Here is a 15,397-nt window from a genome sequence, read left to right on the forward strand (position 1 = left end):
CCGACCTATCATGTCATACTCAGGAGACTGGCCGAACAATGCCTCGGATTTTTTTGAATGATTTGAAGATTGCTCGAACAATGCATCAGTTAAATGTGCTATTTTTTAAAAGGGAAGACAAAATACAGAGGTACACTCCGCAATTCCACGAGCGTGTTAAGATCATATTTCAGTTACTGGTTATAGTTGATTTTAGCTAATTCAAGTTTGGCATCAGCAATCTTTGCCATCCGAGTATATTTTGTCTTGGAAGTCAGTAAATTCCAATGAGTCATCGGTTGATACAAGTGATAGACAAAACTGGGAGAAGCTCATCCACTATATATGCTTTATTCCGTCAGTTCACATTGTAAAAAAGGGTACTTAGGATTTCTTATTGTCTTGATTCAAATGATGTTCTATATATTCCATTGAGACTTCTATAAATCCAATGTCGGTGTTTCTCCAAAAAGAAAACAAATGATTGCTTGTTATGCCTTCAAATATAATGAACATTCAGTATATATGCAAGTAGCCACCTTCTTCGTCATGTAAGTGCCTTATTTTTGAAATATATAATTGCGCATTTAATTTACATCTATATTATCTAGGTAGATGACTAGGATCTCTCTAGATGTGCCAACTAGAAAACAAACCGACATTATGAGAGAAAAGGTCTACTTATTAGTTTCAACTATAAAAAATATGACTAATAAGGCAGATTCCTTCAAATATTCCAAATACTCTGCTGATGATTTTTTTATTAATCCAACAGTCCCAACATCAATCACTATGGATCGGTAGGTTTCTAACTTGAGGGTCATTGTGATCCATTTTTGGTTTTGGTCCTTGTGATGCCATGCCTTGATAGGTCTCCAAATATGAAATTCGCTGCAGTCACAAAGAGGTTATTCACTAGATTTAGTGAAAGATGGTGAGCAAGCGTCATCCCAACTGAATAAATTCTGTAGTCATTACATGAATCTGCAACCAAAAGACATGTCACACCTCTTCTGAAGCATGCATGATAAAACAAAATTTCATAGAATTTCTTCTTTCAAAAGTTAATTGTTTGTCATGTAGTTCCTCTAGTCGTTTGTTTGTTTGTGCGTCATATCAAACAGTCCATCTCTTATATATGTGAAAACTTTCTATTAGTAATAATACTAAAAAAATGGATCTCTTCCAGTGGTAACTATACTAAAAAATTGCGGTCATGTACCCAGTGATAATATTTAGTGCAAGTAGTACATATCAGCCTTCGTATAACAATCGAAGTATTGGCACCATGGTCGCAAGGTAATAAGCAATTTATATCCAAGGCTATGTGGATGGATACCTTCGATCTCAACCGATGGAAAACTTACTGCATACTGCAAACCCTGCGCTTCGGGCACAAAAAACGGTGTCCACAACAGTTAAGGATACGTGTATCACGTAACCACAAATACACGTTCTAAATAGTAGTTTTCCGTCATATGGTGTTCTAAGTTTTAGTTTTAAGTTTCAAAATATGTTCACAAATATTTTTAATGATTTATAGTATGTCAGCTACCCCATGCAGATGCACGGGATGATAACTAGTGCCATACTAAGACTAAATAGCACCACAGTACCGGCCATGGATGGATGTAGTGAACTATGCATTTATTTTAGGCTGATGTGATTACTACCTCCCACAGTTGTATGTTGATGGGGTAAACACGCCACAAGAGATTTTGGTATAGATAATAGAGTATTGAGCGCATGCCTTTTACACATGTAATTTCAAGTAAATAAAATATAATACACAGTTGTAGGTTCAACCAAAATTAGAAATCTCTCCACGTAATAATAGTACAAAGCCCTTGATTATCGTATAATAGTACATCTCTCTTCGAGGCACATATGAATCTTAAAATAAACATAAATTTACTTATCTGAAAGCTAGATAGAAAGGTGACACAATGGGTATTTTTCTCAAAGAATCAACCTTCTAGCATGCTTGCCATGGTAAACTACACATAAAAGATGATTTAACTTGACATAGAGTCCATCGCAGATTTGATGTCATTAGCGATATTCTTGGCATCTGTTGCAATACCAGCTAATCCTCTCCTCGCCAACCCAGCACAGTAGATCCCATTTTCACCTTTCCAATGATTCGGATATTTTTGGATGGGCAGTCCGTTGCCATTTAACATGCTCTCACCATTCTGGATTAAAAACACATAGAGCTTGTTAGCAGATTTAATAATGGTTACACCAAGAAAACAAACTCAGACATGTTCAAACACAAGCTATATTACCTTGAGCCACATATTTGCCGTGCTTTTGTATCCAGCTGCAAACACAATTGCATCAAATGACATTGTTTTACTGCATTGAAATTTAACTATGTTGCCCCTGATCTTACTAATGCTCCCTTGAACCTTTAGGAGATAAAAATACATTGATAACTTGGCATATCAAATCAACATATGTTATAAATTTGTGTCATGTCAAGGACATACTTATTTTGATGATGCCTTTTTTGATCAATCCAACAGTCCCAACATCAATTACTGCAGATCGGCCTGTTTCTGATTTGAGGGTCATTGGACCCATTTTTGTCCTTGTGATGCCATGCTGTGACAGGTCTCCAAATATTAAATACGCTACCATCACAAGGAGTTTATCAACTAGATTCAATGGAAGACGGTGAGCAAGTGTCATCCCCAAACGAATTAATTCCTTTGTCATTACATGAATCTGCAACAACAAAACACGTCACACCTCTTTTGAAGTATGCATGATAAATAAATTTTCATAGAATTTCTTCTTTCAAGAAATAAATTTTTGTCATGTGGTTCCTCTAGTCTTTTAGTTGTTTGTGTGTGATATAAAACAATCCATCTCTTTTTCTATGTGAAATACTTCCTACTAGTAAAACACTAAAAATTGCATCTCTTCTATTAATAACTATACTAAGAATTTGCGTTCATGCACCCAGTGAAAATATATAGTGCACGTACGTACCGGGCTTCATATAACACTCGATGTGTTGGCACCATGCGTCGCAAGGTCATAAGCAATTTCCATCCCGGAGTTGCTAGATCCAATGACCAATACATTCTTGCCAGAGTAGCTCTTGCCTGACTTGTAGCTTGAGGAGTGGATAACATCACCTGGAAAGTTTTCCAGTCCAGGGAACATTGGAATATTCTCTGCACTATTCTCACCACTTGCCACAACAAGAAACTTCGCCATGAACTTGGCTGTGGTGCACTTTGACATGTCCTTTGCCACAATGGACCAACATTTTTCATCATTGTCATATGTGGATGACTCCACGCTGGTGAGATACTTTGGTTGAATGTTGAAACGCTCAACATAGTCATCCAAGTACTTCACAAACAAGGTTTTTGGTATGTATGTTGGTGCATCTACAGGGTATGACATGTGTGGCAACTCACAGAACTCCTTTGCGAGATGCAACTTGAGGCGATCATACGCGCGGTTGCGCCAGAGTGATGCGCTACAGCTCTCGCGCTCGACGATGGCATAAGGAATTGAGAATTGGCTAAGGCATGCTGCCGTTGCGAGGCCTGCTGGCCCAGCACCAACAATCAACACTGTAACACCCTCCATTTCAAAGAGAAGACTTGACAAAGTTGTGGGATAAGTTCGGTGGTAGTCCAGTGTTTGTGTGTTTGCTCGATGAACTTTGGAGGACATGCTCGTGTATGGGGGCATATATATACTGGCATCCTTCATGGGCCAATCTGTTTTATGGATTGAGGGATGAAAAAGGTAAATATTTATTGAGGCCTAATCCTAGTGCGTAGGAGTATTTCCATCTAAAAATGGAGCCGTTGTTGGTTGTGAAAGCGGGTACTGATACAAAATAGGTAGGAAACACACCGTTGATCAATTGTTGGTATTGAAAACTTATCGACCATCTTTTTTATGTGTAGATTGAAGATTCTTCATGTTTCTTTCCTTTCGCATCGTCACCAATGACAATTACTACTCTAATAATATTCAAGTGTTTCTTCCTCTTTGTAGACGATATAGGATATGATAAGGATAAGTCTGATTTCCAAACACACATTTATAGGCAAAGTCCTATTTCATTTTTGTAGACAGATGATTTGCAATACGATGTATTAATACAAGGTAAGGCCTCTATCTCAACTATACAAGACTAGGAGGTGGGCCACAACTCCAATACACGTGCAATACAAAATACATACTCAACACCCCCCCCCCCCCGCAGTCGAAGCGTCGCCGGAGACACAGAGACTGGATCAAAACTCCTCGAAGACGGGAGTAGGCAATCCCTTAGTCATCACATCAGCAAACTGTTGCGTCGTCGGCACATGGAGAACCCGAACACGGCCAAGGGCAACCTGCTCGCGCATGAAGTGAATATCGAGCTCAATATGTTTCGTCCGCCGATGGTGCACCGGGTTGGCAGAGAGGTAGACCGCGCTGACATTATCGCAGTAGACAAGAGTGGCCTTGTGAACATCACAAAGCAACTCCTGGAGCAGCTGATGTATCCAAGAGCACTCGGCCACGGCGCGATACTCGATACTCTGCCTCGGCGCTGGAGCGGGAGATCGTGGGCTGCCGCTTCGATGACCAAGAGATCAACGAGGGCCCAAGGTAGACGCAGTAGCCTGACGTAGAGCGTCGCGTGTCGGGGCAGCCAGCCCAGTCAGCATCCGAGTAGGCCACAAGGTCGATGGAGGCGGAGGCCGTCAGGGTGAGTCCCAAGGACATGGTGCCGCGTATGTAATGGAGAATACGCTTCACCAGAGTCCAGTGAGAGTCACGCGGGGCGTGCATATGAAGGCACACCTGCTGAACAACGTACTGCAGGTCGGGGCGAGTCAGCGTCAAGTACCGTAAAGCATCGACAATAGAGCGATAAAACGCTCCATCTGACGCGAGAGACCCCTCCAGAGCAGAGACCTTCGCCTTCGTGTCGACAGGGGTGGGCGCTGGCTTGCAGTTAAGCATACCGGCACGCTCAAGGAGCTCGTGGGCGTACTTCTGCTGGTGCAGAAAGAAACCATCAGCCCGGCGGATCACCTTGATGCCGAGAAAGTAGTGGAGGGGCCCCAAGTCCTTCAGGGCGAACTCATCACAAAGACGAGCAGTCAGCCGCTGAAGGAGATCGGGGGTGGATGCCGTGAGGATGATGTCGTCGACGTAAAGCAGCAGATATGCAGTGTCAGCTCCCTGATGATACACAAAGAGTGAGGCATTGGAGCGAGTGGACTGAAATCCCAGAGACTGCAGGAAGGATGTGATACGCTGGTACCAAGCCCGAGGCGCCTGCTTCAACCCGTATAGAGAGCGGGAGAGCAAGCACACGAAGTTGGGGTGCTCGGCATCGACGAAACCAGTAGGCTGCTGACAGAACACCTGCTCAGCGAGATGACTGTGCAAGAAGGCATTGGAAATGTCCAACTGATGCACAGGCCAGGCGCGCGAGATGGCCAGCTGAAGGACGGCGCGGATCGTGCCCGGTTTCACAACCGAGGCGAAGGTGTCGGTGAAGTCCACGCCCGTGCGCTGCCGAAAACCACGAACCACACATCGAGCCTTGTAGCGCTCGAGAGAACCGTCCGGGCGAGTCTTGTGGCGAAACACCCACTTGCCAGAGATGATGTTGGCACGGAGGGGTCGCGGAACAAGTTGCCACGTGCGGTTGCGCTGTAAGGCGTCGAACTCCTCCTGCATCGCAGCTAGCCAGTGGGGATCCCGAAGGCAGCGCGAGCGGAGGTGGGGACGGGTGATGGCGTCAACGTCGAGGCGGCGCACACATACTCGTCGGCGGAGTAGCGCGTGCTGGGCCGAAGCACTCCTGCTCGGGCACGGGTAGTCACGCCAAGTGGCGGGGCAGCAGGGCCGGCGGGTGCCGCGGCGACGGGGGCACCCGGTGCGGCGGCGGGGGCCACGGCGGCGGAGGCGGCGGCGGCGGCGGGGCCGCGGCGGCCGAGCCAGCGGTGGGGGCCGTGGCAGCAGCAGCGGCGGCCGAGCCGGAGGCGGAAGAGGTGACGGGCGAGGGTGATGTCGAGCCTGTCGCAGGGTGGGCGGGCGGGGTGCCGGGCTCAACCTCGTATGAGGGAGACGGGGACCCGGGGGCCCGCTCGGACTCGACCTCGTGGGAGGGAGTCATGAAGCCAGGTGGTGGCGGCAGAGGGCGTCGTGCCGGGGGGCCACTGGGGGATGCCGCCGCGCATCGCTCCACGAATGGGGCGCGGGGCCCGGCGCCGAAGGGGCCGAAACCGGAGGAACCTGAAAATAAGGGAACACCGTCTCGACAAAGTACACATGCCTCGAGGTGTACACACGATGAGTGACAGGATCATAGCACCGGTAACCTTTGGTGTTAGGAGGGTAGCCAAGGAAGACGCATGGGACGGATCGTGGTGCGAGCTTGTGTGGCGTGGTGGATGCGATGCTAGGGTAACAGAGACACCCGAAGATGCGGAGACCATCATAGGACGGTGGTGTGCCGAAGAGAAGGTGGTGAGGGGCGTAGTTCCACCGAGGGCGACACGGACGAATGTTAACTAAGAGAGTGGCGGTAGCGAGGGTATCGGGCCAAAACCGAGCGGGCACGTTAGAGTGAAAGAGTAATGTGCGAACGCAGTCATTAAGAGTGCGGAGAATGCGCTCGGCGCGACCGTTCTGCTGGGAAGTGTAGGGGCAAGTCAGACGGAAGGTGGTGCCGTGAGAGGCGAGAAGTGTGCGAAAAGCGACGTTATCAAACTCTTCTCCGTTATCAGTTTGGAATGCGAGTATGGGGCGACCGATCTGGGTGGTGACATAGGAATAAAAGGCATTGAGTGTGGCTAAAGCATCGGATTTACGACGAAGGGGAAAAGTCCACACATAATGAGAATAATCATCTAAAATCACCAAGTAGTATAGATAGCCCGTGTTACTCGCAATGGGAGATGTCCAAACATCGCTATGAAGTAATTGAAACCGAAAAGTAGAGACTGAAGAAGACGCACTAAAGGGAAGACGAACGTGCTTGCCTAAGCGACAAGCCTCACAAGAGTGCTCGTCGAGCTTATCACATGAGAAAGAGAAACTCCTAAGAATTTGACGTAAGACCGTGTGGTTGGGGTGACCCAAGCGAGCATGCCAAAGGTCAACGCCGGCGGCAAGGGCGACGGGTGTGGATGTGGAGGCGCCAGCGTGCACGGGGTAGAGCTCATCGGGACTGTCACATCAGTGAAGGACCATCCGGGTACGAGCGTCTTTCACAGAAAAGCTAGCACCGTCAAATTCAACAGTAAGTGGGTTCTCACGAGTAAGACGACGAACGGAAACTAGGTTCGTGACTAAATCAGGTGAAACAAAAACATTAGACATAGTGATGGGTGTGGAAGTGGAGGGAAAGCTAGTGCTACCAATATGAGTAATAGGTAAGGAGGAGCCGTTGCCGACGGTGATACGAGTGGGTGTGTGAACGGGAGTGCAGGAGGTTAGGTTACCGGGATGAGCTGCCATGTGCGCAGTAGCACCTGAGTCCATGTACCAGTCGCCTCCACCGACAGTGCTACTTGGCGACGGCGCGGAGTGTTGGGCGGCGAGGAGGGTGGGGTCCCATGGCACAGGTAGCGGCAGTGGCGGAAGGACCCCGTAGGGCGGCGCCAGGACGGGCGGGCCATAACCACCGAGAGGCAGCGGCGCAAGGAGGGCCCCGTAGCCGGCGCCAGTCGGCTGGAAGGGCGCGCCGATGAACGCCTGGTGGCCAGCGGGGAGAGCCTGCTGATAGTGCGGCGCCCCCCCCCCCCCCCCCGACGTCCTGGGCCTGCTGCTGCTGCAGGCGGCGGCGACCGCCGCCACGCCGGTTGCGTCAGCCCCCCTCTCCCTTGCGGGTGCTGTGGGGGAGGCGCTGGTGGCGACAACGGGTAACACCCGGCGGGTGCGGGAGGACGCGACTGGATCGGTGTGGCCGGTGGAGCGGTTCCACCGCAGATGGTAAAGTAGCCCGGAAAGTCCATGGAAGGCATCAGAAGCGGCAGGAAGAGGAAGGGGGCGGCGGCGGCGCGCGTGCGAGGAGGCACGGCGCGGCAGCGGCGGCGGCGGCGGCGCACGCGAGGAGGCACTGCGCGGCGGCGGCGGCGGTGGCGCGCGCGAGGAGGCGCTGCGCGACGGCGGCGGCGGCGGTGGGGAGCGGCAGCGGCGCTCGCGGAGAGGCGCCGCGCGGCGGCGATGACACGAAGATGCAGCGGCGGCAGTGAGAAGGGACGCGGCGGCAGCAGGTCACGGGGCGCTGGGCTGGCAGATATGCAGCAGCAGGCGCGTAGCAGTGGGTATAGGAATCGAAGGAAAAACAAATCTGATCAAACTAGTAGGCAACAGTACTAGGAGATGACGTGAAGTAGTACTTGATGATGGAATTTGTCTTTGCGTGGAGTAGAACATGGGACGTGCAGCCGCCCAGTACACGGAGAAAGAGCTGAGCGGCGGCGGCTTGGCGGCTAGCAGGAAAGAGAGGCACGGCAGCGGGAAAGCGAGCGCACGGCTAGTGGCTTGGCGCGATGCGGGCTGACGCGATGCGGCGATGCGGGGCTAGCGAGCTGGCGAGGAAGAGAGGAACGGCGGCTGGCGCGGGAGACGCACGGGCAGCGGCGGCTGGGTGGCGGCGGCGGTGTGAGGAAGCGGCGGCGGCGGCGGCAGCGGAAGGCCAGAATTAAAACCTAAAAACTGATACCATAGATAGATAATTTGCAATACGATGTATTAATTGGGGTGCTGGTGCACGCATATATAATACAAGGTAAGGCCTCTATCTCAATTATACAAGACTAGGAGGTGGGCCACAACTCCAATACACGTGCAGTACAAAATACATACTCAACAATTTTCTCTAGTTAATATAATGTGGATGACAAAAGGAAACAATCATCTCAGAAGGATTTGTTACCAACCATGTTAACCGGTTTTGTCGGCTAGTTTTGCCTCCGGTTCAGTTGTAAGACGGTCAGTTTTGGTTTTGCCTCCGGTTGAGTTGACGACCATTGCCATACCTTTGGTGTCAACACAAAGAGACGTTCGATGTTGTGAACAAAAAAAGTGGAACTTTAGTTCAAATATTTGAAACCAGTTTTTAAAATATAAATTTGTTTCTATACTGAACACTCGTTTAATATGAGGCCATATTTCAACTTTGGTATATTCATATTGTCCTATGCCTGAACATCAAATTGAACGCTCATTGTATTTTTAACTCTACACACCAGAGTGTGGATATATTTTGTTAAAAATATAATAAACCAATTTACTAAAAATCGAAATTGTCAATCCTGTCTCGATGCGGTTTTGCAAACATGTCTGGTTCCAAACTGACTGACACAGATTAATCACAATTGTATGCAACTTCCATGCAAAAATGAACTGGAGAAGTGGAGCACGTACAGTTCATCGGATTTTGATTTGCCTAACAGAATAATCCACTAGCTTCTGTGGCTTACATTTAGCATGGCGCAAACCGCAGACTGAACCTAGCAAACATATGATTACATCCGATTTACAACCGTCGAGTCCAAATGATTTCAACATCTACCAGACTACCACTCTGCCTCCTGCAGTTGGATCTTCTAAAGACTTGTCTGTTGGGTAGGTATATTCAGGCCTTCCTCACATGAAGGAGCATGTGGTACAGACAAGTAGCACCTTCTCTTCTTTCCAGATGGTCACTTCCCTTGGATAATTTTTGCTTGCGGAGGAACTCCCGCATTTCTCTGTGGAACTCCCCACTCACTATCAACCACATCTTCTTCGCGTCCTCCCACAACAAGAACCAGTTATCCCTTGCGTGGTCACAACATTGGTCAAACATGTCCTACGCAAATAAGCGGCACCCAGATGTAAGTATAGTGGTAATCAGACTACTAGAGTACAGGTTTTCAAATGTGTCCAAGCACCGTCCATCCGCAAGGAGCTGGAAGGGTTTGATGGGTGAAGGGTTTATTAATCCAACAGTCCCAACTCAATGGTTGTGGGTCGGTTGGTTTCTAACTTGAGGGTCATTCGACCATTTTTGGTTTTGGGCCTTGTGACGCCATATACCTCGATCGATCTCCAAATATGACATTCGCCGCCGTCACAAAGAGGTCACCCACTAGATTTAGTGAAAGAAAGTGAGCAAGTGTCATCCCAACTAAATTAATTCTCTTGTCATCACATGAATCTGCAACCAAAAGACATGTCACGCCTCTTTTGAAGCATGCCTGATAGAACAAAATTTCATAGAATTTCTTCTTTCAATTGTTATTTTTTTGTCATGTAGTTCCTCTAGTATTTTTGTTGTTTGTGCATGATATAAAACAATCCATCTCTTATATATGCAAAATACTTTCTATTAGTAATAATATGAAAAATGCATCTCTTCTAGTGGTGACTATACTAAAAAATGGTGTTCATGTACCTAATGAAAATATATAGTGCATGTAGTACATATCAGGCTCCGTATAATAATCGAAGTATTGGCACCATGGTCGCAAGGTCATAAGCAATTTATATCCAAGACTAGACGGATGGATACCTTGGATCTCAGCCGATGGAAAACTTACTGCATACTGCAAACCCTGGGCGCCTCGGGCACAACAAACTGTGTCCACAACATATAAGGATACAAGTATCATGTAACCACAAATACACGTTCTAAATAGTAGTTTTCCGTCATATGGTGTTCTAACTTTTAGTTTTAAGTTTCTAAATCAGTTCACAGATATTTTAATGATTTATTAGTACGTCAGCTAGCCCATGTAGTAGCACAGGTTGATAATTTGTGCCATTCGAAGACTGAATAGTACGTGGAGGATCTCCTCCTGCTGCTCCTGCTGCTGCTTGAGGGCCTTGCGGAGGATCTTGGCGCTGATGGAGGAGGGCATGAACTCCTCCTCCTCGGCCTGGTGGCGTTTGGCGGCGCCGGAGCGACGGCGCTTCCCGGTGTCGGCCACCGCGTCGGCGTCGGCGCCGAGCGGCTGCCCTTGGGCTGCTTCTTGGAGGACTTGTGCTTCTTGCCGGTCATGGCCGCTGGCTCGGGCCTCGGTGGTGGTCTGCCGGGTAGGAGGCGGGGCGGCGGGGGACGGAGGTGGGGAGGGAGACGGCAGCACTGTGTAGTAAAACCCTAGAGGAGGAAGGAGGATGGCGGATTGGCGGGTTTTGTTTCTGTGGACTTGTGGAGGCCTCGCTCGTCATTGCTGGGCCTGCTTGCTTCTTCTCCTTGCTTAAGGGGCCGGCCTATCATGTCATACTCAGGAGACTGGCCGAACAATGCCTCAGATTTTTTTGAATGATTTGAAGATTGCTCGAACAATGCATCAGTTAAATGTGCTATTTTTAAAAGGGAAAACAGAATACAGAGGTACACTCCGCCAATCCACGAGCGTGTTAAGATCATATTTCAGTTACTGGTTATAGTTGCTTTTAGCTAATTCAAGTTTGGCATCAGCAATCTTTGCCATCCGAGTATATTTTGTCTTGGAAGTCAGTAAATTCCAATGAGTCATCGGTTGATACAAGTGATAGACAAAACTGGGAGAAGCTCATCCACTATATATGCTTTATTCCGTCAGTTCACATTGTAAAAAAGGGTACTTAGGATTTCTTATTGTCTTGATTCAAATGATGTTCTATATATCCCATTGTTCTATAAATCCAATGTCGGTGTTTCTCCAAAAAGAAAACAAATGATTGCTTGTTATGCCTTCAAATATAATGAACATTCAGTATATATGCAAGTAGCCACCTTCTTCGTCATGTAAGTGCCTTATTTTTGAAATATATAATTGCGCATTTAAGTCAGATCTATATTATCTAGGTAGATGACTAGGATCTCTCTAGAAGTGCCAACTAGAAAACAAACCGACATTATGAGAGAAAAGGTCTACTTATTAGTTTCAACTATAAAAAATATGACTAATAAGGCAGATTCCTTCAAATATTCCAAATACTCTGTTGATGATTTTTTATTAATCCAACAGTCCCAACATCAATCACTATGGATCGGTAGGTTTCTAACTTGAGGGTCATTGTGATCCATTTTTGGTTTTGGTCCTTGTGATGCCATGCCTCGATAGGTCTCCAAATATGAAATTCGCTGCAGTCACAAAGAGGTTATTCACTAGATTTAGTGAAAGATGGTGAGCAAGTGTCATCCCAACTGAATAAATTCTGTAGTCATTACATGAATCTGCAACCAAAAGACATGTCACACCTCTTCTGAAGCATGCATGATAAAACAAAATTTCATAGAATTTCTTCTTTCAAAAGTTAATTGTTTGTCATGTAGTTCCTCTAGTCGTTTGTTTGTTTGTGCGTCATATCAAACAGTCCATCTCTTATATATGTGAAAACTTTCTATTAGTAATAATACTAAAAAAATGGATCTCTTCCAGTGGTAACTATACTAAAAAATTGCGTTCATGTACCCAGTGAAAATATTTAGTGCAAGTAGTACATATCAGCCTTCGTATAACAATCGAAGTATTGGCACCATGGTCGCAAGGTAATAAGCAATTTATATCTAAGGCTATGCGGATGGATACCTTGGATCTCAGCCGATGGAAAACTTACTGCATACTGCAAACTCTGCGCTTCGGGCACAAAAAACTGTGTCCACAACAGTTAAGGATACGTGTATCACGTAACCACAAATACACGTTCTAAATAGTAGTTTTCCGTCATATGGTGTTCTAAGTTTTAGTTTTAAGTTTCAAAATATGTTCACAAATATTTTTAATGATTTATAGTATGTCAGCTACCCCCATGCAGATGCACGGGATGATAACTAGTGCCATACTAAGACTAAATAGCACCACAGTACCGGCCATGGATGGATGTAGTGAACTATGCATTTATTTTAGGCTGATGTGATTACTACCTCCTACAGTTGTATGTTGATGGGGTAAACACGCCACAAGAGATTTTGGTATAGATAATAGAGTATTGAGCGCATGCCTTTTACACATGTAATTTCAAGTAAATAAAATATAATACACAGTTGTAGGTTCAACCAAAATTAGAAATCTCTCCGCGTAATAATAGTACAAAGCCCTTGATTATAGTATAATAGTACATCTCTCTTCGGGGCACATATGAATCTTAAAATAAACATAAATTTACTTGTCTAAAAGCTAGATAGAAAGGTGACACAATGGATATATTTCTCAAAGAATCAACCTTCTAGCATGCTTGCCATGGTAAACTACATGTAAAAGATGATTTAACTTGACATAGAGTCCATCACAGATTTGATGTCATTAGCGATATTCTTGGCATCTGTTGCAATACCAGCTAATCCTCTCCTCGCCAACCCAGCACAGTAGAGCCCATTTTCACCTTTCCAATGATTCGGATATTTTTGGATGGGCAGTCCGTTGCCATTTAACATGCTCTCACCATCCTGGATTAAAAACACATAGACCTTGTTAGCAGATTTAATAATGGTTACACCAAGAAAACAAACTCAGACATGTTCAAACACAAGCTATATTACCTTGAGCCACATATTTGCCGTGCTTTTGTATCCAGTTGCAAACACAATTGCATCAAATGACATTCTTTTACTGCATTGAAATTTAACTATGTTGCCCTTGATCTTACTAATGCTCCCTTGAACCTTTAGGAGATAAAAATACATTGATAACTTGGCATATCAAATCAACATATGTTATAAATTTATGTCATGTCAATGACATACTTACTTTGATGATGCCTTTTTTGATCAATCCAACAGTCCCAACATCAATTACTGCAGATCGGCCTGTTTCTGATTTGAGGGTCATTGGACCCATTTTTGGCCTTGTGATGCCATGCTGTGACAGGTCTCCAAATATTAAATACGCTGCCATCACAAGGAGTTTATCCACTAGATTCAATGGAAGACGGTGAGCAAGTGTCATCCCCAAACGAATTAATTCCTTTGTCATTACATGAATCTGCAACAACAAAACACGTCACACCTCTTTTGAAGTATGCATGATAAATAAATTTTCATAGAATTTCTTCTTTCAAGAAATGAATTTTTGTCATGTGGTTCCTCTAGTCTTTCAGTTGTTTGTGTGTGATATAAAATAGTCCATCTCTTTTTCTATGTGAAATACTTCCTATTAGTAAAACACTGAAAATTGCATCTCTTCTATTAATAACTATACTAAGAATTTGCGTTCATGCACCCAGTGAAAATATATAGTGCACGTACGTACCGGGCTTCATATAACAATCGAGGTGTTGGCACCATGGGTCGCAAGGTCATAAGCAATTTCCATCCCGGAGTTGCCAGATCCAATGACCAATACATTAATGCCAGAGTAGCTCTTGCCTGACTTGTAGCTTGAGGAGTGGATAACATCACCTGGAAAGTTTTCCAGTCCAGGGAACATTGGAATATTCTCTGCACTATTCTCACCACTTGCCACAACAAGAAACTTTGCCATGAACTTGACTGTGGTGCATTTTGACATGTCCTTTGCCACAATGGACCAACATTTTTCATCATTGCCATATGTGGATGACTCCACGCCGGTGAGATACCTTGGTTGAATGTTGAAACTCTCAACATAGTCATCCAAGTACTTCACAAACAAGGTTATTGGTATGTATGTTGGTGCATCTATAGGGTATGACATGTGTGGCAACTCACAGAACTCCATTGCGAGATGCAGCTTGAGGCGATCATACGCGCGGTTGCGCCAGAGTGAGGCGCTACAGCCCTCACGCTCGACGATGGCATAAGGAATTGAGAATTGGCTAAGGCATGCTGCCGTTGCGAGGCCTGCTGGCCCAGCACCAACAATCAACACTGTAACACCCTCCATTTCAAAGAGAAGACTTGACAAAGTTGTTGGATAAGTTCGGTGGTAGTCCAGTGTTTGTGTGTTTACTCGATGAACTTTGGATGACATGCTCGAGTATGGGGGCATATATATACTGGCATCCTTCATGGGCCAATCTGTTTTATGGATTGAGGGATGAAAAAGGTAAATTTTTATTGAGGCCTAATCCTAGAGTGTAGGAGTATTTCCATCTAAAAATGGAGCCGTTGTTGGTTGTGAAAGCGTGTACTGATACAAAATAGGTAGGAAACACACCGTTGATCGATTGTTGGTATTGGAAACTTATCGACCATCTTTTTTATGTGTAGATTAAAGATTCTTCATGTTTCTTTCCTTTCGCATCGTCACCAATGCCAATTACTACTCTATTAATATTCAAGTGTTTCTTCCTCTTTGTATAGGATATAGGATATGATAAGGATAAGTCTGGTTTCCAAACACACATTTATAGGCAAAGTCCTATTTCATTTTCTCTAGTTAATATAATGTGGATGACAAAAGGAAACAATCATCTCAGAAGGATTTGTTACCAACCATGTTAACCGGTTTGTGAACAAAAAAAGTGGAATAAAAAAAAAGTT

At 45.7% G+C, this 15,397-nt stretch overlaps 2 pseudogenes; both read right to left on the reverse strand.

The window, feature by feature from the left end:
• Nucleotides 1-1,994: 1,994 nt before the first annotated feature.
• On the reverse strand, nt 1,995-3,234 carry LOC123042785 (probable indole-3-pyruvate monooxygenase YUCCA11; annotated as a pseudogene).
• A 9,970-nt stretch (nt 3,235-13,204) lies between these two features.
• LOC123042786 (probable indole-3-pyruvate monooxygenase YUCCA10) lies at nt 13,205-14,444 on the reverse strand (annotated as a pseudogene).
• Nucleotides 14,445-15,397: the final 953 nt, after the last annotated feature.

This window comes from Triticum aestivum, chromosome 2B, assembly GCF_018294505.1.
Source record: "Triticum aestivum cultivar Chinese Spring chromosome 2B, IWGSC CS RefSeq v2.1, whole genome shotgun sequence".
In the NCBI taxonomy this organism is placed as follows: domain Eukaryota; kingdom Viridiplantae; phylum Streptophyta; class Magnoliopsida; order Poales; family Poaceae; genus Triticum; species Triticum aestivum.